The 25,501-nt window shown below is 37.9% G+C and overlaps 1 long non-coding RNA gene across 2 annotated transcripts in view; it reads right to left on the reverse strand.

Annotated features, from left to right (window-relative positions):
* Positions 1-496: 496 nt before the first annotated feature.
* The window catches only part of LOC141490163 (uncharacterized), a 55,984-nt gene continuing 30,979 nt past the window's right edge, over positions 497-25,501 (reverse strand). For both annotated transcript variants that reach the window (XR_012469076.1, XR_012469075.1), the window contains 2 exons: positions 3,117-3,229; positions 497-994 (listed from right to left, as the gene is read on the reverse strand). This is a non-coding gene — a long non-coding RNA (uncharacterized LOC141490163). The remainder of the gene's footprint in view (positions 995-3,116; positions 3,230-25,501) is intronic.

Consider the following 25,501-nt stretch of genomic DNA (forward strand, 5'->3'; position numbering starts at 1 on the left):
AAGGAAATACCTTCTCCTATCTCTGTTCTGGATTCAAGCTTGGACATTATAGTATGGCAGGTTTTTTTCCCCAACAAAGCTTTCATTTTATTTTTTTTCCCCAACTAAATACAAAGATAGTGTTCAACAGTTTTCCTTTAGCAAGCTTTTGAGTTCCACCCCCCCTCTTCATGTAGTGAACAATCTGATAAAAGTTGTACAGTACAATCATATTTAAGATATTTCCAAATTGGTTATGTTGTGAAAGTTAGCAAATATGTTAAAGGTGATCCTGTAGCAGAGAAACCATAATTTTCTGTATCATTCTAGAGAAGAGACCTGAAGCTGATGGGTTGATGTTAAAGAAAGGAAACCTTTGGGAATACTGGAACTATCCAAAGGAATGGACTTCTTTCTTCATTATAAGAATAATGGAGTTCCCTGTTTCTGAAAGTATTCAATTATAACTAAAGAGCGAAAAAACCACAAGAGAGAAAGAAACAACATTAAAGAAGTTTTTAAAAGTGAACAAAGTATGCTTTGCTTTGCATACTCCATGGTTTTTTCTCTGGATGTAGATGACATTTTCTATAACACATTTTGCAGGATGGTCCTTGATCACTGAAATTCTGAGAGGAGCTGCATTCATCATAGTTGATCATCTCACAATAATATGGCAATTTTGACTGTTTTGTGGGTTTAGTTCTGTCCATGTAGACAATTGTCATCATTGCTTTGGTTGTTTTCTGAGTTTTGTTTCCTCTACGCTGCATCTGTTCATGTATTTCTTTCCATACTTCTCTGTCTTCTTCATATTTGTCTTTTCTTCTTCTGTCTTTCTTAGAATAATATTCCCTTTCATTCATGTAGCATAGTTTAGACTCCATATAAATCAAAGATTTCTATTGTCCTTTCTTGTGGTAGCAAGGAATTTGAATCAGCTGAGCCAGGCTGGAAACCCAGGTTCTCTAACTCCACATTCAAGGTGCAATTTCTAGCATTCCACCAAGCCCCCCTGAAAGGCAGATTAATAGCATGAGGGCACATGGAAGGGGGAGTCCAATTGTTGCTGTTCATTTAAGGTGCAAGTCACATCTTTGTATCTATGAGGAGGGTTGGAGTTTTTGAATGAGTTGGCTTTGTCTTCATTCCATGGGTTTAAGTGGCCCAAAGAATAGGAGAAATTAAATAAATATCCTAATAAAGGGATTTGGAGTTTATTAGATCGAAAGATCTTAGGGGCAGCTAGGTAGTGCAATGGATAGAGGACAGGATATGGAGTCAGGAAAACATCTTCTCAACTTCAAATATGACCTTAGACTCTTATTAACTTTGTGACCCAGGGCAAGTTGCTTCATCCTGTTTGCCTTAGTTTCATTATCTATAAAATGAGCTGAAGAGGAGAATGGCAAACCACTCAGTATTTTTGGCAAGAAAACCCAAAACAGGGTCATTAAGAGTTGCATATGACTCAATAGCAATGAGAGGCAACATTGCCTAATGAATAAAAGGACACCAATATTTTCTTTTTTTCTTCCCTCCTCTACCGCCTCCTCCATTTCTTTCCATAAACACCTCCTTGTCCTCACTTTTCCTTGGGGTCCTTTGTTGTTGTTCAGTCATTTTTTTAGTTGTAATCCAACTTTTTGTGAATCCACTAGAGTTTTCTTGGAAAAGATATTGGAATAATTTTGCCATTTCCTTCTCCAGTTCATTTTACAGAATGAGGAAACTGATGCAAAAAAAGGTGAAATGACTTGCCCAGAGTCACACTGGTAGTAAATGTCTGAGGTCATATTTGGACATATACATATATATATATATATATATATATATATTTTTTTTTTTTTTTTTTTTTGGACTCTAGACCAGGAACTCTATCTACCATGCCACCTAGCCTCCCCATTTTGCTCTCTATAACTTTTGTATTTGATGGATAACCTGAAATTGTGTCTTTCTAAATAAAATATTTGATCTAAATATTGCTACCCCTCAATAGAATGTCAAGTTTGTGAAAGCAGGGCTGTTTAATTTTCACCTTTTCTTTTGCTTGGCACCAGCAGTTCCTGGCACTTGGAAGGTATTTAAAAAATGCTTGTTGAGTTGAATCAAATTTACTTGAAATGAAAATGACATAAAACAGACAAATGAAGTCCTCTAGGAATTAGAAAATTCATCTATTGGGTGGGATAGGGTGCTTATGCGGCAGTTGGATGTCAGGGGAAAGCAGACATGGAGCTAGTGGATTGGGGTTTGATTCTTATAGTTTGTGTGACGATCTAATCAATTTTCCTCATCAAGTCTCAGTTTCCTCCAACATGAATTAAGTGGCCTGAATCAATGGATTTTGAGGAATTTTATGACTAAATCTATGATCATCTGATTTATGAAGAAAGTAATATTTGAATTGAATAGGACTTCAGTTTTACTTGATGTAACAGTATGGGCAAAGACCCGGAGATGGGAAAGCATTGAATTTTCAGTGAATAGCTATATATCTGAAAAAGGATATGGAACAATGAAATGATATCATTACACCAAAAGATGAGATGATTTAAAAATAAACCAAAACAAAAGAATGAAACCAAGCAACCATATGAAAATAAATTCCAAAAGGCAGATACATTTTTTCAAGGAATGTGACTTCATGGATTAGAGTCAAGCTTCTCCTTGCAAGTATTCCCAATCCCTGAGGGTCAGATAACAGACAGCTTTCATTCAAGTGCAAGGAAATGATTGTTTGCTGTCCTTTCCTATTTCAGAAGTCATTGACAAGAACTTGGTGACTGCCAACAGGCCCCAGCTGCTCATTACCAGTTTGACTGAGAGCCAAGCTCAACTTCCCTGCCTGCCAAGGAAAGGGAGGATCCACCTTTACAGACACATCTCCTAGAGGACAAAGCCTTCCTAATTTAGACATGGGAGATCTGTGGTGGCTGAGGCTGAGGAGACAGCAACGCTGGGCCCTGTTATTTTTCCTTACCTGGGAAACATTAGAACAATTCAGCCCACTTCATTAACCCCTTAACCTGGGGAAACCAACAGAAAAGAAATGACTACAAAAGTCAAGTTAAATAAGAGTGGGCTTTTTCTTGATACAGCTTATCCAGAAGATTGAAAATCGGAGCCAAACTTACCGATGAAACATGACTAATCCAAACTCTAACCCCATCCATCCTTGCATGTGTAAGCAATGACTCCAAGACTAGTGCTCTTTGATCAGCTTGGTGACTACTTTGGATGAAAGAACCTATGGGAAAAGATAGGTGATTGATTTTCTTTTAAAATAAAGATTACTATTTAGGGCAATTCTCAGACTTTTGGTTGCAAGGCCAGTAATGATCCTGCGTTGGTGGAGGGAGTTTTCACAGTGGGAGTGCTCTGATTCAGTATTTACTCTTCCAACCCTCATTAAAAAACATCTGCCATTTCAATGGTGCAAGGGTTTGTACGCTGGAATCTGTGAACTTAAAAGTATCTTCATTTAAAAATAATTGGTTTCCTTGTAATCCTGTGTATTTTGTTTTATGAAACATTATCCTAACATATGATGAGAGAAAGGAGTGGAAAAGAATACTGCATTTTCCATTGGAGTAACTTTGCTAATTAGGTCTGCCAATCAGTAATTATGTGACCTCGAACAAATCTGGTTCCTTATCTGAAAAATAATGTCCAAATCTCTTTCCACTATTGTAGATTTTCACTTGAGTAAACCTGACTTGAAAAAGCTTGAAACTAGGTTTTCCTGATTTCAGGAGTGACAGAGCTAGACTAGGCAAAACTGTTCGTTTGGAGAGTTGAAACTGTAACTCTCACCCTGCCCTGAACTCATTGTCTGTTGTTGGAAAAGTCCAAAAAGATCATAAAGATTTTGAGGTTTAGATTGAAGTACAATCCCTTCCTTCTACAGACTGAGATTTAAAAAGATCAGGTGACTTGTCCAAGGTGATTCAGTTAAGGAATTACAGCCCTGGGATTTAAATAGACAATCTCCTATTCTATATGGGCCACTTTCACTGAATTTTCAACATGTTGTCTTCCCTTGTTTTCATATCCCTAGAGCTGGGTAGACAATAGGAGCTCAATTCGTGTTGGCTGATGGATCTAGTCATGTAAGTCACTTCTTTCATGATTCTATGTCATTCTTATTTTCTTTTCAGCAACCCGCTGAGGACACATCAAGTTCATTACTTTAAAATTTTTTTTAACCAAAATATTGGACTTTACATTCATCCATATTAAATGTTGCTTTTTTCATCTTAGGTCATAGTTCTAGCCTGTTCATCTTAGGCCATAGTTCTAGCCTGTCAAAGTCTTTTTCAATCTTGATTCCATCGTCCATTGCAATCCATTGCATCAGTGATCCCTTTCCACTTTTGGCCACCCACAAATCTGATAAGTTTTGGCATTTATATCTTCCTCTCAGTCACTGACAAAAGCCCTGACACAGGATAAGGTCAAGGACTGAGGCTTAAGAGAAGTTTCTCTATCTTTCTTTATCTCTATTTTGGGATTTTAGAAGAGGAATCTTATTGCAGATAGAAATGTATCTGAGGAAAAGACTTCTTTTATAAGACTGCTCAATTTCTTAAAATTTAGCCTTTCTGACTCCAAATTCAGGGTTTCACCTATTACACCTGGCCCATGTGGCTAAACAATAGATATGGAATGAGGAATACTGTGAAGGCAACTAGGGCAAAGAGGGAAGGGAAGTCTGGTGACTTCTTATTTGGGAATCTAACAATTCCAAATGGAGGTGGGGCAGATCCTGAGGAATGTTGCCAAGGAGCCTCAGGCACTGTGGTCCTTAGGCTATTGCCAGGAGGAATGTCTATCATGATGTGTACAAATGCTGCTTCTAGGGCTAGGTGGGGCCTTGTTGAACCACTCTCTCCTGAATCAAAGCTACAGAGCTGTTCTAAGCTTTTCATAAGGAAGCAGGGTTTTTCTCTAAGGTTTCTCACCTCTGAAGTCATACACAGGGAGTTATCAGTAAACTGAACTTTCCAGGAAGGGAGTGGTCTGAATAAGGAAGGGGTGCCAGTCAATTAGTATTTATTTAGCCATAATTATATATCAGACACTGTGCTATAAAATGAGAGTATAAATGCAAAGAAAAAAGTTCCTTCAATCCTCAAGATCTTTATATTCTCATGGCAAGATATCAAATACATACATACATATTATATATATATATATATATATATATATACACATATATATATATTACGTATATATATCTACAGAATGCATGCAAAATATATGCATGGTAACTTTGGAGGGGAAGACATTAGCATCTGGGAAATTAGGGAAAAGGGACTGGGAAAGACTTCTGCTAGAAGGCAATACTTGAGGTGAGTCTGGAATGGAGAGAGATACCCTAAAAGGTGGAACTGAAGAGTAAGAGAATTCTAGGCAAGGGGAAGAACCAGTGCTAACTAAACTTGTTAAGCATGGAGATAGGCGATGGAATGGCATGTACATGAGCAATAGTTATCTTACCTGACTGGGTTGTGTGAAAGAAGGCGGGAAATATGAGAAAGGATCAGGTTAATAAGAGGAAAGAAGACTGGGAAAAAGGTAGGAAAGGACCCAGTTATAAAAAATGCCAAACAAATGAATTTCTATCTCTATTTCATCTTGGAGGTGATAGCGAACCAAAGGAGGTATTGAATGGGAAGGAGGAGGAAGGACATGATTAGAACTCTACTTTTGGGAAATCATTATGGCAGTTAAGAGGAGGATGAACGCATGAGAAGACTCTTGTAATAATCCATTCCAGAGGTGATGGCAGTCAAGGAAGAATTTGGAAGTGACAGTGCATAGGGGGATGATATGAAGAAAGCTGCAAACAGTATTGGAAAGGATGATCTGGGACTAAGTGGGAAGATGGTGGTTGATTATGGCAGAAAGCTTGTGGGACAGGGAGAGTAGGCTAGAAAAATCACACCAAAAGGGAAGGTCATAAAACCAAGTTGAAAGTAATGGAGTAAAATGAAAATGTCAGCAGTGATGGGCTCACTCTGTTCGAAGAACCATTTTGTCCATGGTGTTCCATGAATGTGACTGTTATTCTTTTGTCTGACTTAGAGAATATTCTTTCTATGGCCAGATGCAGTTGTTGCCAGTCAATCAACAACTCACAGTCCTCGCTTTGGAAAACTCAATTTTCTTCACTTAATCTACTTTTCTCATCACCTTCTGAAAGGCCAGTGGCAGGTCACCACAGTGGGATGACTCCTCAAAGATTGTTGATTTCTCTTCAAGGAAGAGTGAGGACCTAGTCGAAGCCTTAATTAACCCAGAGATCAGGCAAAGGGATTTAGTGAAGACCAAAAAAACAAAAAACAACCCAGGAGTCCGGACTGGTCATTGATGGTTTTACTGAACTGTTATCTTTTGTGTCACTATTGGAAATCATCTTTTTCACCATAGGCTCTTTCTTAGATGAAAAATGGGAAGGGACCTCAGAGGCTATTTAATCCAATCCCCTTATAAAGGAACCGAGGCCCATTGATGTGAAATGATTTCTCTAAGAACAGGAAGTGACAGATATTAGCACCAAGATTGACCTCAGATGTAGCATCTATCAGCACCCCCCCACTGTCATTCTCATCCTAATGTACTTCTCTGTCTTCATCATCATTATCATCATTTGGGGGACAAAGCTTGAGTAGAGGATGTAACTAATATCTATAACTCAAGAAATGGAACTTAGAGGAGCTATGGCCCAGGCCCTTAGGCATCTTCAATCCAAATCTGTTGATTTGTTTACAGAGAAAACAATTGAAATCTGGAGAGTAGAAATAATAGTAATACAATAACTCAACAAAACCTTGCTGAATTGAATTCCTGCAATATAATCTAGACACTATGCTAGTCCTGTCTAGGGGAGTGTAAGGGTTTTTTTTTTGTTTTTTTTTTGTTTATTTTTTGCATTTTTTTGCAAGGCAGTGGGTTAAGGGACTTGCCCAAGGCCACACAGCTAGGTTATTATTAAGTGTCTGAGAATGGATTTGAACTCAGGTCTTCCTGACTCCAAGGTGAGTGCTATATTCACTGCCCTGATAAGATAGGTTTGTTTTTTTTTATCTTCAAGGAACCCACTGTTTAACTGGAAGATAACCAATGACATTAAAAACAACTGACTATAAGAGATGGAAAATTTATTGAAGGCAGGCATTACTGCTTAGACCACTCCTTCTCAGTGTCTTTTGGTGGGTCATCAGCCACATTATAACTCCTAAGAATGTGTATCTTCAAACCTTTGTCCTGGGTCTTCTATTCTCCTTTACAATTTTGCTCAGTGATATCTCAGCTCTCATGGATTCAATGATGAGATTCTCAAGTTTATTTATTCAACCTTAACTTCTCTCCTGATTATCAGTCTCCCAGCTAGAAATGGTTATTGAACATATCCAATTAGATGTCCAATAGAAATCTAAAACTCAGTATATCCAAAATTTAACTCCTTATTACTATCTCCTCCTCTAACCTAAAACTCTTTCTTCATTCTAATTCTCCTATTGGTGTTGAGTGTATCTCCATCTTACCAGTCACCCTAGGTATCATCCTTTACTTATTATCTCCTCCCAAATGTAATCTTGTCAAATGCCTTGGTTTCTATCTTCATAGCAACTCTTGAATATGCTCCCTTCTCTCCCTTGCAGCTGACAAAATTTGGGTACAGACCCTCATCACCTTCCACCTAGACTAGTGAATTTCTCACTCCTCCCTTCCAGAAACAAATTAATTAAGCACCTCCTATTCAATAAAATCCAGTGACACCTACTTACCTCTAGGATAAAATCAGTTTGAATTTTAAAGTTTTTCCTAATATGGTTCCTTTTTATCTTTCTAGTCTTTGTATGCCTTATCCTCTGCCATATATACTGTAATCTACTCACAAGAAACTTCTTACACAAGACACTATATCTCCCAACTTAGGACACCAAGGATTGTCCTCCATATCTGGAATTCTCCCTCATCATCTCTAACTTCTAGGTTTCTTCTAATCTCAGCCAAAGTTTCACCTTCTGCAAGAAACCCTCCTGAACCCTCTTACATCATCATGCCTTCCCTCTGAGATTGTCTCCAGTTTACCCTAGAGACAGGTAAATTGTCCCATTTTGCAAAAGCCTTGAGAGCAGAACGGTTTGTTCATTTTTTTGCTTTTCTTTATATCTTCAATGTTTAACACAATGTGTGACACATAATAGATGTTTAATAGATGTCTTTTTTTCACAGAAGTCCGGTTTCATGAAACTTGAATCAGGAGCTTGATCTATGTCTTGAAAACTGAGTAGGTGAGCAGAATGAGCGGGGTAGGGGCTAGACAAGCAGGGTGAGAATCATTTCATGGACCAAGAGATAATCCAGATGGATTGAGATGAAGAATCAAAGAATAAGGATTATAGATGGCATTATTGTCTTTGGGGATAAAACTTTGAACTGGAAATGAGGGCACTGGGATTCCCTTCCTTGCTTTCATGTTGATTAGGGCAAGCATTTTCATTTTCCCCTATGAAGGCAAAGCCAAAGGATACTAAGCAGCATTCTGAGTAGCATACAAGTGACCACCCTGCAGTCCAGGTGTTTAAGACCCTCAGTCAATGAAAAAATAAGTAAGAGTTGGCAGTTCAGGTCAAGTGGAAGGTTCTAGGGTTTCTAGGCAGCTAAATATTTTGGGCAGGAGAAGGTGAAGTGGAATGAGCTTTAGACTTGGAGGCAGAAGATGTGAGTTTGAATTCTGTCTTTGCTATCAGTTTTCTGAGCCTCAGTTTCCTGAATGAATGAATAGAAAAACATATTTATTAAGGACCAAATGTTGGAGATACAAATCCAAAATTCAGTCAGTCTGTACTCTCTAACAGTTTTCATTTTTGTAAAAAAATCAATTAACTAAATAGCATCTCATTTAATAGAATGGAGGATAGGAAAGGCGAGGAGAGGAGAGAGTCTTGCGCTCAAGAAGCTTATATTCTAATAGAGGGAAATAATATACATAGGAGGATAGTGACAAAGGGAAATAATTTTTTGACAAAGTCATGAAAAACATTTCTGAATTAGCCATATTGCAAAAAAAATAAATGAAATAAAGCAAATAAAGCAAAAAAAAAATAAATAAAAAAGTATGTTTCAATTTGTACTGAATCTATCAGTTCTCTTATTGGAGGTAGATAGCATTATAAAGTAGATTTTAATTCATGCTAGTTCAAATGCATTGGTTGGATTGAATCTATTAAAAAAGAAAGATAGCCTCTATACCCTACTTCCATCTCTAAATCTATTATTCTAATTACCCATTGAATGATAGACCCTCTATTAACATGGGGAGGAGGGGCAGGCCTATGTGCCATCATCATTGCTAATATGAGATCCTCCAAATGGGCTGTGTTGGACAGAGCAATCTTATATGATTCCTGCAAAGTTAATCAGAAGATGTAAATAAATACAGGCTGTGTAAATTAGAAAATATTTTGGATGCTAGCCATTAACTACAGGGATCAGTAAGATGTGTTACTTAATTTTCCAAAGCAGGCTTCAACATGCTTTGATAAGTTGGATCAGATGCCAGGAATCTACAAGAAACCCTTCAGTAATGGAGGCAGTGGCCCTCAAGGGTCTTGCTATCCTCCAACCTTCTGTGTATTCTCTCTCTGTGTGTCAATGGGAACTGCACTTGAGCAGAGGGAAAAGGCTACTAAACTCATTATTGCTGGATCATTAGTAAGGACCAGAGGGAAGTAAAATACAAGGAGGGAGGTTAAGTGAGGGCACGGAGAATTGAAGAGATAAATAACTAAGAGAAAGTCACAGTGGAAGAGCAAAACAAGCATTCTCATTATTGCATATTCCAATGGATTTTTTAAATTTTGATTTTGTAATTTATATTTTCTATATTCTATTTAGAATAGAATTATTAGAATGTGAAATATAATTAGGATAAAATATTCTAATTGACTATTTTTATATGTTATTTATCATCCACTATGAGCAAGTCAATATAGATATGAATATAAAAAAGAATATAGTCTCTGTCTTTAAGAAACTTGCCGTAAGGCTCCATTTTCAGCAGTACTTTCCAAAATAGCAGAAAACTAGAGACAAAGTGGATGGCCATTGATGGGGGAATAACCAAACAAATTGGAGCATATTTTTGTCATGGAATATTAGAGTATTTTAAGAAACGTTGTTGGTTGTTCATTTTTCATTCGCTTAGAGAACCAAAGATATTAAGAAGGTGATGTCTTGACTTGCAAGTGAATTGTATTGAAGTAAGACAGAGCTGTCCAAAGTTATCAGCCTAATTTTTTCCTTCAGAATTCCTGGATCCAGTGGCAAGACATAAGACAGGATGACTGTTGGTGACTACTCTAAAAAATGATAAGTGTGGGAGTAGCTTGGTGGCATAGTGGATAGAGCACTGGTGCTGGAGTCAGGAGGACCTGAGTTTAAATCTGACACTTTAAATCAGACACTTAATAATTACCTAGCTGTGTGACCTTGGGCAAGTCACTTAAACCCCATTGCCTTACAAAAACAAAAACAAAAGTAAACAAAAAAAGAAATACAAGTGTTATGAATGCAGAGAATCCTAAAAAGATTTATATGAAGTGATGTAAAGGGAAGGAAGCAGAGCAAAAAAAAAATAGTGTCTATAGCAATGAAAATGGATAAATAGCAACAAAAGAGAATTCTTTGAATATAGAGGACACTATTAGATTCAAAGAAAAAAATATAAGACAACATACCTTCTCCTTATACATTTCTAGAACAGGAATGTTTGTTATTAAAGATTTTATTTATTTTGAGTTTTACAATTTTTCCCCTAATCTTACTTCCCTCCCCCCACCCCCCACAGAAGGCAATTTACCAGTCTTTCTTTTGTTTCCATGTTGTACATTGATCCAAATTTAGTGTGAAGAGAGAGAAATCATATCCTTAAGGAAGAAACATAAAGTATAAGAGATAGCAAGATCAGACAATAAGATATTTGGTTCCCCCCCCCCCAAATTTAAGGTAATAGTCCTTGGTCTTTGTTCAAGCTCTACAATTCTTTCTCTGGATACAGAGGGTATTCTCCACTGCAGAGAGCCCCAAATTTTTCCTGGTCGTTGCACTGATGGAATGAACAAGTCCATCAAGGTTGATCATCACCCCCATGTTGCTGTTAGGGTGTACAGTGTTTTTCTGGTTCTTCTCCTCTCACTCAGCATCAGTTCATGCAAATCCCTCCAGGCTTCCCTGAAATCCCATCCCTCCTGGTTTCTAATAGAACAATAGTGTTCCATGACATACATATACCACAGTTGGCTAAGCCATTCCCAATTAAAGGACATTTACTCAATTTCCAATTCTTTGCCACCACAAACAGGGCTGCTATGAATATTTTTGTACAAGTGATTAGAACAGGGATGTTTGGAGGAGCATGCTTATTGAGATCTACAAGTATGGGAAACTGCAAACAGAAATATTACAAAATCTGATGTCACACTTTTTCATATTTTTTAAAGTATTGATCAATTTTTCTAAGTAACTCCTCTTTCCTCTTTAAAAAATTCTTAGTTATAAAGGATGGCACTTCAGGAAAGGGAGAAGAGGAGGGATTTGAAAATGTAGAGATATAAAAATAATCAATAAAACTATTTTGAGAAAAGCTAACAGGTCCACTAGGAGCTATGCTCTCTATTATCATGGGTTATTTTGTTGCTTCAGTGCATGCTATGTTGGGAGTATCAGAGACAGCTCTTTGGAATATGAAAAGATTAGAGCTTGTGGAAATTCCAGATATCTATGATGAATTTTGATATGGCCAAAAAGGACAAAAAGAAGCAAAAAAAATTCTTGTAAACTGAACATAATAATTGGCATAAGTTTCTATGACTGATAAAGACAATCAATTAATGAATCATTTAATCACTCAGTGACTAAGCACTTATTAAACACTCTAACCACTCTAACCAGGGAATACAAAGACAAAAACAAAATGTTTTTCTTTCTTCAAAGAGCTGACTTCCTAGTAGGGCTCATGGGCAGACCAAGTCACTTTGCCAGTATGTTTGATACTTAAGTTACTTCATTCCTGGCTCAGACATACCCTTAAGTAAGAAAGTGGAACAGAAAGTATTCACAGAAATTCAAGATGTTTTCATTAGTCTTCATTATAGTTTGCCAATATGTCCATTCCTTTAGAAACCAATGTAAGAATGCATGTCCCTCAAGGGAAGGACCATTTCTTTTGTCTTTGCATTCCCAGTAACTAGCACAATTATTTTGTTTCCTGAACTAAATTGATGTGATAACTCTTGGGTAGCAAAAATACAACATCTCAAAGCTACAAAGAGCATCTACCCTAAGGCTTGAAAGGGAAAGGAAAATGGAAGGAATAGTGTCATGCTACCTGAACCCTTCCTTCACTTCTGTGTCTACACTCTCTCCACTTGGCACAGCAATATATTGACTTGTTCAGTCAATAATACAATAACTCTTCCTTTTGTCTGACTTCTCCAAATGCCCTCTTTAACTGCAGGTAGATGTGCCAATGCCACCAGCTTCCTCTCATTTTACGACCCCACTGCTAGTCCTCATTTTTCTTTCTGTTGCCTTTAGACCTTGCTGAATTTTTTCTCCTACAGGCAACTAACTTGGGTCTCTAGATCTTTGTATTTGGTCCAGAGAACACTCTAGACTCCCTCCATAGTAGGAGACAGTACGACTCAGTGTAGTGGATAGGGAGTTAGTACTGAAGCTAGGGACAATGGTGTTCTTCAAACCCTGACACATCCAAGCTGTGTGGCTAGGCAAATTACTGAACCTTTCCATGGTTTAAAAGTTGCAGTGGAAAATGTGAGCCCTATGTTAGCAGAGAGAGTACAATTTCCTCACTGGAAATTGTACTAGTAAGTTCTTAGATCTGAGTTCTAGTCTTCTGCAATTGTGTTTATTTAGGGAAAATGATTTGTGATTTAGTAAAGGCTACAAAAGAAGGAGACTATGATTGTATAAACTTAGCTTTGGAGCAGAAACATACTCATTATATGACCTTCTTTCCCTTCTTTCCTTAGGCTTTCAGATTCCTTGGCGTTGGAGTGGGAGGAGATATAACATTCTGGTCCCATTGTAAACTCCAAGTTTAGCCTGGAGGTAGATTATTTTTCTCCTTTCTGACCATGATGGGGTTGTCAATGGCATTGTGGGTCATCCTGACAATAGTCAATAATAAAAAAAAAATTCTACTATTTTTCTTGCTTTATAAAACTGTAGGAAGGAATAATTATGAAAATTCTTTTAGTGGACAGATAAGTAAACTTCTGCTTAGCACCCCAACGCCTTTCCCAGCTCTTGGTTCACCTTGTGGTTTTGTACCCAAATTGCAAGCAAAATGATTTGGAAGACACCAACAGCCTTGAAGCAGTTGAGCTACTCAGCCCCACCTACAGAGTCATGGTCAAGGTCATTTTTGTGCTTTTGGCATCAGTTCAGAAGCTACCCTCCTAGAGACTTGCTATCTCAGTGGGAAATTTCCATCCAAACAACAGACTCTTCATTATTGTAATGCACTTGTCTAATTAGTATCTTCACTGATATAGTGGGTAAGGAACAGATTGTGATCAGAATTACAAAAATGAACCTTAATAACGATGAAAGTAGATGAGAGAAGCAGACACAAGGGAGAGAACACGTGGCTTGCACTCCTCACAAATTGTTTGGTTCCATGATTATTTGGGGATTTAGCATATCTCCCACACAGCATGGTAAGATGGGAAGGTTCAATAAGGAATTAGGGGATACTTGGATTCAAACCCCACCTTTAAACCTTATTAGGTCTTAACTCCTCTATGCCTCAGTTTTCCTTTCATGTAAAATGAGAATAATATTGCTGCTGTTCAGTCATGCTCAATTCTTTGTGATCCCATTTTGAGGTTTTCTTGGCAGAGATACTGGAGTGGTTTGTACTTTCCTTTTCCAGCTCATTTTACAGATGAGGAAATTGAAGCAAACAGAGTGAAATGATGTGCCCAGGGCCACACACTTAGTATCTGAGATTAGAACTCAGGAAGAGGAGTCATCCTGACACCAAGTCTTGGGTTCCCCCAAACAATCCCAAAGATAATATTGCTTCTTGATAATTCCTTATACAGTTATAATGAATGAATGAGACAATATATGTCAAGTGCTTTGTGGGTCACAAAAGACTCAGAATTTCATCCAGGTAAAGAATACCCACAAATGGAAATTCCTTCCATTGATACAGATCAAGCAATTTATATTTAATTTATATGCTTAGGTAATTTCTTGATTCCCTGAGAATTTAAGTGGCTTACCTCCCACCACCATGTGCCAGGGACAGGACTTATTTGAACCCAGGGTTCTGGAATCCAAGACAGACCCTCTATAAGGTAATTAAATGTAGGAGAAAGAATTTTGATTCACAGGATCTTAGTGTGAATCTTTAGTCAACCATTTGCTAACTCAGTGACGTTAATGGGTCACAACTCTATGGGTCTCAGTTTCCTCACATGTAAAATGTCTGCTCCTTTTCTTGAAGGAATCTAAAGACTTCTTCTTTTAGTTCAACTTTCAGTATGACAATGCTATGATTCCTAGGCTTTAACCATCTTGAGTAGGTCTATAGGATGGGAGAACAAGGACCTTTAGAATCCTCTCCCTCTGTAACCTCTTTCATCTTCTAGAAAAAAGAAACTGAGGTCCCTAACTAAAATGATTTTCCCAAGGTCACACATAGCAAATTGATAGTAAATCCAAGACCAGAGAGCTTGGGTCCAGTTATATATTTTTTTCTCACTGCAACACAACACAAAATCTCCATCTCCCCTCCTGTCACCCAGGAAACCTGTTGCAGCAGGGGAAGGAGGAAAGCTCAGCTGTTATTATATTATCCTAATTATCATACCCATGAGAATTCACAGCCTCAAAACTCTTGGTTTTCTAACTGGGAAACATTTCATTAAACCAGTGAAAGAGAAAATGGGCCAAGACCCCCATATGGATTCTAAGTCTGGGTATGCAGGAATGTATGAGCAGAAGGCTGGGTGAAGGAGCCCCTGTTTGCATCTGTTTGGAACCAATTGTGAATACTGCTTTATTGAAAGAATCAATGGTTGCCTGCCTGGGGCTTGGGGGGGGGTGATAATGAAGATCCAGGCTCAACTTAGACCCTCAATAGTGATACCTCTCCATGCCAGTATTTCTGAGAACCTTGTAATGTCTAGAAGACAAAGGAATTAAATTCAGATTTTTCTCTTGCTGCCATCACGTTATTTACTTTATTTTTTTAGTCACAGAAATACTTCAACTTGGGAATTCTAGGGCATAGATACCATTAGGACTGTAAATGCTTGAATACCACTGGGTTTCTCATACATGCCCCTGGAGGTAAAGGAGGTGAGATAAATAGGATGATACCTGATAGAAATAATGAGATTTAGTGAGAGATTTTAGGGATGTTGGAGATACTTAGCCATGCTTGTAGGTAATAGGGAAAATACCAGCTAATAGGGAAAGATTGAATATTAGGGAGGGTGGGAAAGGACAAATAGTGGGGACAGTCTTCTAGGAGATTAATAAGACATATTCATGGATTTTGTTGTTGTATTTGTATTTGAATTATTATCTCGACATAGAACTATCCTTCAGATGACCTTGCCCCTCACTCTGGGACAAATACCAAGATTTTCCTTGACTTACCATCTAGTATTCTTACAAAAATAGGTCTGTATATGTCTTGAATTCCATGCCCTTCTCTGTAATGGTTGAGCTCCTCTGGATAATATCCAACTTATCAATGTCCTTTTAAAAATGTGATTCTGGCTCTTTCCACATTCTTTCCAATAATCAAAATCTGTTTCTTTTTACCTCAATTACCCTAGTTAAAGACTGCCTCCCTAACTGGGATAAATGTTTTACCTGCTCTTATTTTTCCTTGGAATTTCTGGGTTCCCCTAGTTGACATGCAAAAAATATGGAATGGCTTTCTTCATGGTATGCTAGGAGTCCAAGCATTTCTCCATCCTCAAAGGAGAAAGGTAGTCCAGCTGAGGTTCCAAGTTTGGTAAGCTTTTATTCATTCAGAAGTTTCTTTGAAATTCACTTTTTTAGCCCATGGGAATAGCAGAGAGAAGTGCATCTCAGAATCATAATTTCTGAGTTGGAGATTCAGAGGCAATATGATATGGTATGATGTGATGTGCTATTTTGTGATGTGATATGAAGTGATATGATATATAATATGATATTTGCATCTACATAAAGCTTTATGGTTTGAAAATAGCTTTTCAAGTATTATTCTATGAATTTCCTCTATAAGATATCCAATAAAAAAATCATCCACCCCTTGAATTTAATGAGGTGAAGCCACAACCTGAGGTAGTCTGTTCCACTTGGGGTTAGCCTGAGGAAGGTATTCATTATAAATGAGAAATTTGCTTCTTTGCAATTTACACTCATTGCTTGAAGTTTCTCCCTTTGAAGACAAATAAAACAAATATAATCCATCCACATCATCATCTTTAAAATACTTAAAGATAATCATCACTCTCTCCAAACCCAACCCTAACAAATCTCCTTTTCTTTGGGCTAAACAACTCTAGTTTCTTCAAATGAGCTTCAAAGATCTTGGTCTCAAAGATCTTGAATATCCTCATTGTCCCTTTCAGGACTATCTCCAGGTATCCAGGCAATTGAACATCATGCTCCAAATGTGGTCTGACCAGGTCAGACAATAGGATGGTAACCTGAGGCAGCATGGCATAATGACTATGGAGTTGGCCTCAGTCTTAGAGATCTGGTTCCAGTCCTGCTTGAAGGACTTCTCAGTGCCCCTTCTGAACTTTTTAAGACTATTAGGGAATTGATTAGATGTCTTCTAAGGTCCTCCCTAGCTCTTAATCTAGAACTAAAAATGATTGTGTCATTAACACAAGGGGGAAAAGTACAAAAAATAAAGGTCTTAGAGATGATTGAATGAAAGGACAATAAGCTTGATTTAAGACTTTTTGAATTTGGGGGCTAGTAGAATTAACCTCCAACGTTCCATAGTTAATGGTAAATTTAGGCTCCTGGGAAGATGTTTAGATTGAAAATACAGATTTGGAAATCTGCAGATAAAGACACCAGAGTGGATGAAAGTGATTTAGGAAGGAGCCAGTATGAAGTCAACTGATGTGAAGATCAAATGAGTTCATTGGAGGCATTTGGAAATCCATATTTTTGGCCAAACTAGTCTACTTCCAGAATCTTACTCAAGTTTCCATTTCCATATTCCCACCTTTGCCTGGGATGGTTTCTACTGCTGAAATATTCTATCATCTCCACTCTGCCTCTCAAAGACAGATAAGTGGTGTAGGAAAGAGAGTCCTAGATCTGGAGATAGGAAGAGCTAAGTTCATAGTCTGCCTTAATCTTTTACTATCTGTATGACCTTAGGCAAATCACTTAATATATCTCATCCTTTTTTTTCATCCATAAAATAAAGATGAAAATAGTACCACTTCACAGGATTACTTTGTGAATTAAGTGAGATCATATGCACAGCACCCATTGCATATCTTAAAATACAATCTAGAGGCTATATATCACTGTTATATTCATTGTCTTTTTTTCAAGTCACAGCTCTAATGTCACCTCTTATATGATGAACTTCACATTTATATTTATACCTTTTATACTGACTTATTCTGTATCCTATAAATTGAATACATGATCCTTAGGGGGAGAACTGTTGAACTGTTTTATTTTTTGTCATTGTATCTTCCTTGCTGGCAATATATATATATATATATATATATATATATATATATATATATATATATGTAGTAGGTGTTTAATAAATGTTTATTGAATGTATCAATACATGAATGAATGGTGAAGACCTTTCCCAGAATGATGATCCCTTTCCTTCCCTATTTTCTTTGATATAAGTCAATGGTTCATCCTTCACCTAACATCAGATTTGGTGCATCAAGGATGGAATTGGTTTGGCATATATGTGTATATATACTCAGCTGATTCTTTTGCTTCAGGCTTTTCTTCATGGGTGGCTGGCAAATGTTCCTCCCTGCTGCTCCTCCACCTGTTCTCCCACCTGCCATAGCAAACTTTTCCTTTCTGCCTCAGGACTTGGCCCTTGCCAATAGCAACTGAAACAAGGGTAGCTGTTCAGGATACACTGTAGGCATTTCCCAGAGATATGGGAAATCCTAGATATCTGAGGTGGAAGGGAGCTAAGAGAACATCAACCCAACCTTCTGATCTAAGGAAGGATCCTCTGTTGAGCATCCCTGAGAAGTAGTCACCCTGAGAAGTAGGTCCTTGGGGGGCAATCACACTACTGGGGAGCTCTCTACCTCATAAGATGGTCATTTCTGGACAGCTCCATTTCGTCCACAGATCCTACTCTTATGGTAGCTGGGATTTGTCTCCCTCTCTTTCAGCTTGAGGTTTTGGCTCTGACCTGTAATACCTTATAAAAGCAGATCCTTCATTCTTTCACATGATAGGCTTGAAGGCAGTAATCATGGCCATTTATTCCAACAGGTCTCCTCTTTACTTCTCCAGTTCCTGGAATTTGTGGACCAAATTGTGAGGACAGCAAAGTTTCATATACCAGAATACCAGAAAGTCCAAGAACATGATTCTGAGAGCCCTTCCTCTACATGAAGTACTAGTGAATGGTTTGTCTATCCTTCTACATTCCTAGAACATTCTAGAAGAGCCTGCATCTTCCCCAGTGCCCTACTGAAAAATTCAGTTCTCATATGATTTGATATCTACTCCTACTCCAATTCCCACTGTCCCACAGTTGAAATTGGGCTTTTAGGTGGTTTTATGCAAAGGAACAGAGAAGACACAGGAATATAACAGTGTGGTATATATCAAGGGTATGGGATAGCTTGGTGGTACAGTGAATAGAGATATGGGTCTGAATTCAAGAAAACTTGAGTTCAGATATGACCTCCATCACTTAAGTCACTTAACCCTGCTTGTCTCAGTTTCTTTATGAAATAAACTGGAGAAGGAAATGGCAAAGCACTCTAGTATCTTAACTAAGAAAACCCCAAAAGGGGTCAGGAAGAGTTGGATACAACTGAAAAATGACTAAACAAAACACTATAAAACTTGCCCTAACTACCAAGTGAAAAATCACTCTAGTTTCCTTATGGGTTTTTTTGGGTGCCTTTGGCATAGGCATTACTGGATTTCTTTCAACTCTGATGCAAAATTCTGGGGAATTTTTCTCTTTTGCAAATTTCCAGTTTGGAGCTGTTGACTATTTTGTTGCCCTAATCAGGTCTTGCCATGATTCCTTGGTGGTATCCAAATAGTAGGAAGAAGCTCAAATGTTGGAGAAGAGAGTGTAAACCAGTGATGCTGAACGTCTTCATCTTGTGGTCTTCCCCAAGTTTTCATTTTCTTTTTCTCTGTCTCTTCTGAAAGGGAGCTGTCTTCCCATCTTTCTTTGGTTTCCCCTGGGAATAGAAACTTGAGTTGCTACAGTATAGAAAACTAAATTATTGAATTAAGAAAAAAAAGAGATATATTGCTCTTCTGGAATGAAGACAAATATACAGCTTGTAATGTAATACATCAACATGAGTCGTAAATGCAAAACAGAAGTGGTGTTTACATTTAAATTTATAAAGATATCATATTACTGCACTGAACTCCAAAAGAAAGATGGTGCCATACCAACTCTTTAAACCTCTGTCAAGACCACTGGCTAGCATCAACATATTGTAATTGAAGGAACTTCTGAAACATTTTTCACAGTTCCAAAAAAGTGGTACAGTGCCTGAAATTTCACAATTAGAATTTATAGAAGGAGATACGTCTTCTTCATGCCACAACTATAGGGCATTGTGGTAAAAACTGAAGAAAGTGTATTCCCTTCTTAGAATTTCCTATTTTAAAATTTAAATGCCTCTGAAAGGAAGGAGGAACATATTGGAGTCATTTTGTATTAGATTACTAGTTTGAAATGATCTGGCCAGGAGGTAGGGTCAGGAATTTTTGGAAAAATTTGGAATACTACCAATAGATACAAAATTAACAAACCCAGAAGACAATATGGTCATGATTAAAACCATCTAAGGGCAAGGTTACCTTCTAATCTGTAGGGTGTTAGTATCATAGAATCATAACTTTAGCATTTGGAGAGAATTGAATCCAACCTTCCTAACTTACAGTAAGGAAATCGAAAGTTATGTGGGTTAAGGAGCTTACCTAAGATTGCTCAGCTCATAAGTGTCCCAGTAGGATATGAGCCATCTTTCTCACTCCATGTCCCAGACTCTATTCACCATACTATGTATCTTGAATCTCTAATTGTTTTTGGGTAGGCCTTAGTAACTCCCCAGCCGCCACAGAAATTTTGATCTAGTGTGGTAAGGGAAGAATGGAGCATGATGACAGTATTTCTGGGGGTCCTATTTTTATTGGAGGACCTATCAACTTGGAGAGGGGGAAAGGATGATAAAAGAGCCATCTCATTCTCTTCTTTATACTTTCAAAATCCCTCATCAGGACTTTGAATTTCCCTCTGACTTCAAGTAGATTGGGTGCCCAGGCTTCACTCCTTCATATGTGTCTTATTCTTCATGACACAATTTGGAATTTTTGGGGGGTAAAGATATTAGAGTGATTTTTCATTCCCTTCTTCCACTCATTTTACAGATGAGAAAACAGGCAAACAAGGTTAAGTGACTTGCCTAGGGTCACATAGCTTGTAAGTATCTGAGGACAGATTTGATCTTACAAAGATGTCTTTCTGACCCTAAATCAAATACTTTATTGTGCCACCTAGCTGCCCAAGATTTCACTCTATCCTGCACATAATAATAATAATAATAATAATAATGATGATAGAGATCATATAAAAAGCTCTCATACTGGTAGAGCTCACTTAGGTGTTTCTTCCTGCTGAGCAATCCATCTATCTAATCATTGCTCCACAATCTGCTTGGCCCAGTAGGATAAAACAAAGAATAATGATGGAAGTTAAAGACATGTGAACTTTGGTCCAAGGTGAGAAAAGGAGTGGTGACAATTAGAGTCAAAAGTCCAAAGGTACTATACCACAAGATAATACCTTTATTAGTCTTTGAGTCAAAGTTGCGTCACCAGTTATTGGGTATCTTCCATAGCTAAATTTAGGTTGGACTTATTGTGAGGTCAGGATTGGATTGATTTGTTCTGATAGCTTTCCCTTCTCTTATATTTTGTGATTCTCCTTCATGAGTGCTTTCTTTATATTGGTTAGTATCTTAGATAATGAGAGTGGTGATGAGTCACAGCCTTATTAACCTCCATCATCATATATCTAGAGCCAGAAGGTACCTTAGGGAACATCTAGTCCAGTCCTCTCATTGTTGATGCTGAGTTCTAGAGAGATGAAGTACCTTGCCCCAAATTCCATTTTAGGGAAGTAGCAGATCCATGAACTGGACTCCTTTGACTCTAAATCCATCACTCTTCCCTTTATAACATCTCTTGAGATATACTTTCTAGTTGAGACCACAGAGTATGTTTGAGCAAATTCCTTCATCTTTCTGTCTCCTTATATGTTTTGAAGTTTCCAATTCTTTGCCACCACAAACAGGGCTGCTATGAATATTTTTGTACAAGTGATTAGAACAGGGATGTTTGGAGGAGCATGCTTATTGAGATCTACAAGTATGGAAACTGCAAACAGAAATATTACAAAATCTGATGTCACACTTTTTCATATTTTTTAAAGTATTGATCAATTTTTCTAAGTAACTCCTCTTTCCTCTTTAAAAAAAATTCCTTCATCTTTCTGTCTCCTTATATGTTTTGAACATAATAATTGGCATAAGTTTCTATGACTGATAAAGACAATCAATTAATGAATCATTTAATCACTCAGTGACTAAGCACTTATTAAACACTCTAACCACTCTAACCAGGGAATACAAAGACAAAAACAAAATGTTTTTCTTTCTTCAAAGAGCTGACTTCCTAGTAGGGGCTCATGGGCAGACCAAGTCACTTTGCCAGTATGTTTGATACTTAAGTTACTTCATTCCTGCTCAGACATACCCTTAAGTAAGAAAGTGGAACAGAAAGTATTCACAGAAATTCAAGATGTTTTCATTAGTCTTCATTATAGTTTGCCAATATGTCCATTCCTTTAGAAACCAATGTAAGAATGCATGTCCCTCAAGGGAAGGACCATTTCTTTTGTCTTTGCATTCCCAGTAACTAGCACAATTATTTTGTTTCCTGAACTAAATTGATGTGATAACTCTTGGGTAGCAAAAATACAACATCTCAAAGCTACAAAGAGCATCTACCCTAAGGCTTGAAAGGGAAAGGAAAATGGAAGGAATAGTGTCATGCTACCTGAACCCTTCCTTCACTTCTGTGTCTACACTCTCTCCACTTGGCACAGCAATATATTGACTTGTTCAGTCAATAATACAATAACTCTTCCTTTTGTCTGACTTCTCCAAATGCCCTCTTTAACTGCAGGTAGATGTGCCAATGCCACCAGCTTCCTCTCATTTTACGACCCCACTGCTAGTCCTCATTTTTCTTTCTGTTGCCTTTAGACCTTGCTGAAATTTTTTCTCCTACAGGCAACTAACTTGGGTCTCTAGATCTTTGTATTTGGTCCAGAGAACACTCTAGACTCCCTCCATAGTAGGGAGACAGTACGACTCAGTGTAGTGGATAGGGAGTTAGTACTGAAGCTAGGGACAATGGTGTTCTTCAAACCCTGACACATCCAAGCTGTGTGGCTAGGCAAATTACTGAACCTTTCCATGGTTTAAAAGTTGCAGTGGAAAATGTAGAGCCCTATGTTAGCAGAGAGAGTACAATTTCCTCACTGGAAATTGTACTAGTAAGTTCTTAGATCTGAGTTCTAGTCTTCTGCAATTGTGTTTATTTAGGGAAAATGATTTGTGATTTAGTAAAGGCTACAAAAGAAGGAGACTATGATTGTATAAACTTAGCTTTGGAGCAGAAACATACTCATTATATGACCCTTCTTTCCCTTCTTTCCTTAGGCTTTCAGATTCCTTGGCGTTGGAGTGGGAGGAGATATAACATTCTGGTCCCATTGTAAACTCCAAGTTTAGCCTGGAGGTAGATTATTTTTCTCCTTTCTGACCATGATGGGGTTGTCAATGGCATTGTGGGTCATCCTGACAATAGTCCAATAATAAAAAAAAAATTCTACTATTTTTCTTGCTTTATAAAACTGTAGGAAGGAATAATTATGAAAATTCTTTTAGTGGACAGATAAGTAAACTTCTGCTTAGCACCCCAACGCCTTTCCCAGCTCTTGGTTCACCTTGTGGTTTTGTACCCAAATTGCAAGCAAAATGATTTGGAAGACACCAACAGCCCTTGAAGCAGTTGAGCTACTCAGCCCCACCTACAGAGTCATGGTCAAGGTCATTTTTGTGCTTTTGGCATCAGTTCAGAAGCTACCCTCCTAGAGACTTGCTATCTCAGTGGGAAATTTCCATCCAAACAACAGACTCTTCATTATTGTAATGCACTTGTCTAATTAGTATCTTCACTGATATAGTGGGTAAGGAACAGATTGTGATCAGAATTACAAAAATGAACCTTAATAACGATGAAAGTAGATGAGAGAAGCAGACACAAGGGAGAGAACACGTGGCTTGCACTCCTCACAAATTGTTTGGTTCCATGATTATTTGGGGATTTAGCATATCTCCCACACAGCATGGTAAGATGGGAAGGTTCAATAAGGAATTAGGGGATACTTGGATTCAAACCCCACCTTTAAACCTTATTAGGTCTTAACTCCTCTATGCCTCAGTTTTCCTTTCATGTAAAATGAGAATAATATTGCTGCTGTTCAGTCATGCTCAATTCTTTGTGATCCCATTTTGAGGTTTTCTTGGCAGAGATACTGGAGTGGTTTGTACTTTCCTTTTCCAGCTCATTTTACAGATGAGGAAATTGAAGCAAACAGAGTGAAATGATGTGCCCAGGGCCACACACTTAGTATCTGAGATTAGAACTCAGGAAGAGGAGTCATCCTGACACCAAGTCTTGGGTTCCCCCAAACAATCCCAAAGATAATATTGCTTCTTGATAATTCCTTATACAGTTATAATGAATGAATGAGACAATATATGTCAAGTGCTTTGTGGGTCACAAAAGACTCAGAATTTCATCCAGGTAAAGAATACCCACAAATGGAAATTCCTTCCATTGATACAGATCAAGCAATTATATTTAATTTATATGCTTAGGTAATTTCTTGATTCCCTGAGAATTTAAGTGGCTTACCTCCCACCACCATGTGCCAGGGACAGGACTTATTTGAACCCAGGGTTCTGGAATCCAAGACAGACCCTCTATAAGGTAATTAAATGTAGGAGAAAGAATTTTGATTCACAGGATCTTAGTGTGAATCTTTAGTCAACCATTTGCTAACTCAGTGACGTTAATGGGTCACAACTCTATGGGTCTCAGTTTCCTCACATGTAAAATGTCTGCTCCTTTTCTTGAAGGAATCTAAAGACTTCTTCTTTTAGTTCAACTTTCAGTATGACAATGCTATGATTCCTAGGCTTTAACCATCTTGAGTAGGTCTATAGGATGGGAGAACAAGGACCTTTAGAATCCTCTCCCTCTGTAACCTCTTTCATCTTCTAGAAAAAAGAAACTGAGGTCCCTAACTAAAATGATTTTCCCAAGGTCACACATAGCAAATTGATAGTAAATCCAAGACCAGAGAGCTTGGGTCCAGTTATATATTTTTTTCTCACTGCAACACAACACAAAATCTCCATCTCCCCTCCTGTCACCCAGGAAACCTGTTGCAGCAGGGGAAGGAGGAAAAGCTCAGCTGTTATTATATTATCCTAATTATCATACCCATGAGAATTCACAGCCTCAAAACTCTTGGTTTTCTAACTGGGAAACATTTCATTAAACCAGTGAAAGAGAAAATGGGCCAAGACCCCCATATGGATTCTAAGTCTGGGTATGCAGGAATGTATGAGCAGAAGGCTGGGTGAAGGAGCCCCTGTTTGCATCTGTTTGGAACCAATTGTGAATACTGCTTTATTGAAAGAATCAATGGTTGCCTGCCTGGGGCTTGGGGGGGGGTGATAATGAAGATCCAGGCTCAACTTAGACCCTCAATAGTGATACCTCTCCATGCCAGTATTCTGAGAACCTTGTAATGTCTAGAAGACAAAGGAATTAAATTCAGATTTTTCTCTTGCTGCCATCACGTTATTTACTTTATTTTTTTAGTCACAGAAATACTTCAACTTGGGAATTCTAGGGCATAGATACCATTAGGACTGTAAATGCTTGAATACCACTGGGTTTCTCATACATGCCCCTGGAGGTAAAGGAGGTGAGATAAATAGGATGATACCTGATAGAAATAATGAGATTTAGTGAGAGATTTTAGGGATGTTGGAGATACTTAGCCATGCTTGTAGGTAATAGGGAAAATACCCAGCTAATAGGGAAAGATTGAATA

Source organism: Macrotis lagotis, chromosome 5, assembly GCF_037893015.1.
Source record: "Macrotis lagotis isolate mMagLag1 chromosome 5, bilby.v1.9.chrom.fasta, whole genome shotgun sequence".
Classification (NCBI taxonomy): Eukaryota; Metazoa; Chordata; class Mammalia; order Peramelemorphia; family Peramelidae; genus Macrotis; species Macrotis lagotis.